Below are 4,995 nucleotides of genomic sequence, written 5' to 3' on the forward strand. Positions count from 1 at the left end.
TCGACCTGAAATGTAAGTTCAAGCCAGTAGGCCGACCTTGCACTTAGCTTGAATCCTTTTGTGTTCACTATAATCATCTTTATTACATCTCCTCTCCTTAATCCCTTTATCTTCACTATGCAAGGCTTATTATAATCTTCACTACAACCTCATCTTCATACGACCTTATCTTGACTAAGCTGGTTTCAAGAAAGGCTTTAGATTTTACCCGCTCACACAAACAACGTACTTACACGGGGCCCGACCAGTGCAAATAGATGATTACGCACACCTACACACCACCACCACCACTAATAATACACAGAGAGCCTTTTCGGTTGGCTTTGGATCCGCCTTTGAACGTAGTTTGGAGGATTTGGGGGGATTAGGTCAATACGGTTAAGTTCACTACAATCTCATATTCAGTAACGTGTATCTTCACTACTAGCTTATTTTCACTAAATTATATCTTCACTATACCCTCTTCTTCACTACACCGTTATTTCTACCATACCATCATCATTGTACTCCCTGATGTTCACTAAAAGTAGTTCTTATCTTCACTACATAATCATTTTGAATAAACTTTAATCTTTGATAACCCTTATCTCTACTACACTCGTATCTTCACCACATTATTTCTTCACTACAAGCTATCTGGACAATATCTTTATCATGACTATACCCATCCTCACTACACTCTCACTACACTGAGCCTCTGAGGGAATATTCTTACTTGGTCCCTTCTCTGATCCTTCCTTTGGAAAATTGAAAAAGAGAGGAAAGGATTTCCAGTCTCCCGCTCCCTCTCCTTTTAGTCGCCTTGTACGACACGCAGGGAATACGAGGCAAGTATACTTTCTTCCCTATCCCCAGGGATAACAGCATCTGGTGTTCCCAGACGGTCACCCATCCAAGTACTAACCAGACCCAACGTTGCTTAACTTCCCTGATCGGACGATATATATATATATATATATATATATATATATATATATATATATATATATATATATATATATATATATATATATATATATATATATATATATATATATATATATATATATATATATATGTACATATATATATATATATATATATATATATATATATATATGTATATATATATATATACACGACTGAAAATGAATTTCCCAAATAACAAAAATGGAAGCGCCGGGGTTTGAACCCGGGTCCTCTCGCATGCCAAGCGAGCGCTCTACCACTGAGCTACGCCCCCAAGAACATTTTCTGGCACTTAGTATTACATAAAGCACTGAGATTACCACGGCAAAATACTGCTTAACCGACCGTTGCCGATTAGCCGGCAAAATAACCACAGGGTAAGTCTCCATGTTGCTGTCGTTGGAGGAGGATCGCCAGAAGCTTCTGGAAGATTTCAAGGACGTCTTGGTGGACCTGACCCTTTCAGATAAGGTCGAAAACCCCAATTTATTGTGAAGATCTTCACTATAACTTTGGATGAACATACTTAATGTTGCACACATGTGATGCGGACAAAATGAAAAAAGATAAAGACAAAAAATATGTCTGGTGTGGGTCTCGAACCCACGACCTTGAGTGTGTGAGACTCACGCTCTACCACTGAGCTAACCAGACAATAGAAAAATACGTCTGTTTCTTCAATTTGAATTAATGAAAATCTTTGCGAGGCAGCGTTTAGAAAAGAGAGATGTCTTTGACGAAATCTATATTGCTTGGCTCTTTCTTCTGTTCCTCATTATCGAAAGTAAACATACAGAAGGATATATATATATATATATATATATATATATATATGTATATATATATATATATATATATATATATATATATATATATATATATATATATATATATTTTTTTTTTTTTTTTTTTTTTTATACTTTGTCGCTGTCTCCCGCGTTTGCGAGGTAGCGCAAGGAAACAGACGAAAGAAATGGCCCAACCCCCCCCCCCCCCATACACATGTACATACACACGTCCACACACGCAAATATACATACCTACACAGCTTTCCATGGTTTACCCCAGACGCTTCACATGCCTTGCTTCAATCCACTGACAGCACGTCAACCCCTGTATACCACATGACTCCAATTCACTCTATTTCTTGCCCTCCTTTCACCCTCCTGCATGTTCAGGCCCCGATCACACAAAATCTTTTTCACTCCATCTTTCCACCTCCAATTTGGTCTCCCTCTTCTCCTCGTTCCCTCCACCTCCGACACATATATCCTCTTGGTCAATCTCTCCTCACTCATTCTCTCCATGTGCCCAAACCATTTCAAAACACCCTCTTCTGCTCTCTCAACCACGCTCTTTTTATTTCCACACCTCTCTCTTACCCTTACGTTACTTACTCGATCAAACCACCTCACACCACACATTGTCCTCAAACATCTCATTTCCAGCACATCCATCCTCCTGCGCACATCTCTATCCATAGCCCACGCCTCGCAACCATACAACATTGTTGGAACCACTATTCCCTCAAACATACCCATTTTTGCTTTCCGAGATAATGTTCTCGACTTCCACACATTTTTCAAGGCTCCCAAAATTTTCGCCCCCTCCCCCACCCTATGATCCACTTCCGCTTCCATGGTTCCATCCGCTGACAGATCCACTCCCAGATATCTAAAACACTTCACTTCCTCCAGTTTTTCTCCATTCAAACTCACCTCCCAATTGACTTGACCCTCACCCCTACTGTACCTAATAACCTTGCTCTTATTCACATTTACTCTCAACTTTCTTCTTCCACACACTTTACCAAACTCAGTCACCAGCTTCTGCAGTTTCTCACATGAATCAGCCACCAGCGCTGTATCATCAGCGAACAACAACTGACTCACTTCCCAAGCTCTCTCATCCCCAACAGACTTCATACTTGCCCCTCTTTCCAGGACTCTTGCATTTACCTCCCTAACAACCCCATCCATAAACAAATTAAACAACCATGGAGACATCACACACCCCTGCCGCAAACCTACATTCACTGAGAACCAATCACTTTCCTCTCTTCCTACACGTACACATGCCTTACATCCTCGATAAAAACTTTTCACTGCTTCTAACAACTTGCCTCCCACACCATATATTCTTAATACCTTCCACAGAGCATCTCTATCAACTCTATCATATGCCTTCTCCAGATCCATAAATGCTACATACAAATCCATTTGCTTTTCTAAGTATTTCTCACATACATTCTTCAAAGCAAACACCTGATCCACACATCCTCTACCACTTCTGAAACCGCACTGCTCTTCCCCAATCTGATGCTCTGTACATGCCTTCACCCTCTCAATCAATACCCTCCCATATAATTTACCAGGAATACTCAACATATATATATATATATATATATATATATATATATATATATATATATATATATTTATATATATGTATATATATATATATATGTATATATATATATATATATATATATATATATATATATATATATATATATATATATATATATATATATATATATATATATATATATATATATATATATATATATATATATATATATATATATATATTCAATAATGGATGGAACTTGGCTCCTAAGGTGATTTTGTTGTTGGAGTGGGACCTCCAGCCATTCTGTTCTCCTTTTCCCTTTCTAGACATGTGGTGGCGCATTGGGTGGTGTGGCAACCTTCGTCTTCATCTTTTTGGGTGCAGGCTTGCAAACCTCGTGGAGTAGTTGTGGGGTTTGCTTCTTTGCTGCACCCGACATAGCCATCTGGGCGTAGCTATCTACCCGGGCTGGTGGGTCAGCCAGCATAGCTACACGCTCACTCGGTACCTGGGCTGGTGGACGAGCAGCCTTCCTTTCTTCCATGGCTACAGTCTGCCTAACGACCTGGGGTTGTGGAGCAGCCATCCTTACTACCACCCAGGTTGGTTGGGCAGCCTTCTTTCGTTTCTTTGCTACACCCTTCTGGTTGGGCTGGTTGGGCAACTTTCTTTTTCCTCTTCTTCGATACAACCTGGCAACCGAATTCGTCTGCTGGTGGGTCCGTTTCTTTCATGGATACAACCTCTGTAGCCACTTGGGCTGGCCGGTCAACCTTCGGTTGTAGGTAAAAGTATATATATAGAATAATGTGGTTATCATCAGCAGCCAGAGGCCATTCCTCCCTCCTTACCTGCAGAGTTCTTGATTTTCTGGAAAGTTCTACGAGATTCTGGTAAGATAAATACCATTGAGAGGACGTTGTTAGGGGACAGTCAGGTTCAGTTTAGAGTTGGTTGTGGGATGGTCCTTTTACTGTGTCGTATCAGCCAGATGGGTATTTCTTTTCACAGTTTTCGTTAAAGTTTGTTTTCTAGAAGCATAATCTAGAACACTATTTTCCATATGTTTATTATTTTTGTTGTTATAGTTTCATTATCATAATTAGTTTTGTTATTGTTGACTTTCAGATATTTGATGTTATGTTTGTGATTCCCGTGGAAGTGTCTGACATCTTGCTAGAAGACTTTCTGGTCACAATATTTCTGCACTGGGGAGTTGATCGTATTCTTTTATTGCAGGTTTTGTTATTATCTTGCTTTACATTAAGGTCTACTGGAGGTTTTCCCAATGCTGGTTGAACATATGTCCAGCAACAGGAGATGGCGTAAGATACAGTATTGATGAAACTTATCTATCTATATACCTATCTAAATATCGCTCTATCAATCTATCAATCTAACTATCTATCTATCTATATATCTATCTTTATCTGAAAGTCAACAATAATAAAATCATTGATATATGAAGTATAACAACGTCCTCTCAATGGCAATTATCTCACCAGAATCTTCTAGAACCTTCCAGAAAACTATGAACTCTGCAGGCAAGGAGGGAGGAGTGGTCTCCGGCTATTGATAAAACCATATTATTCCATATATATGTTTATATATACATATTTATGTATATATATGAATGTATATATAACGTACAGAATAATGTGGCCATCATCAGTATCGAAGAAAACTGAAAAGATG

General features: G+C 38.9%; 1 non-coding gene across 1 annotated transcript; it reads right to left on the reverse strand.

The window, feature by feature from the left end:
• Positions 1 to 1,530: 1,530 nt before the first annotated feature.
• Positions 1,531 to 1,602, reverse strand: TRNAV-CAC (transfer RNA valine (anticodon CAC)). The gene has a single exon. It is a non-coding gene; the product is annotated as a tRNA-Val (tRNA).
• Positions 1,603 to 4,995: the final 3,393 nt, after the last annotated feature.

The sequence above is a fragment of the Panulirus ornatus genome, chromosome 42 (genome assembly GCF_036320965.1).
Source record: "Panulirus ornatus isolate Po-2019 chromosome 42, ASM3632096v1, whole genome shotgun sequence".
NCBI classification, from domain to species: domain Eukaryota; kingdom Metazoa; phylum Arthropoda; class Malacostraca; order Decapoda; family Palinuridae; genus Panulirus; species Panulirus ornatus.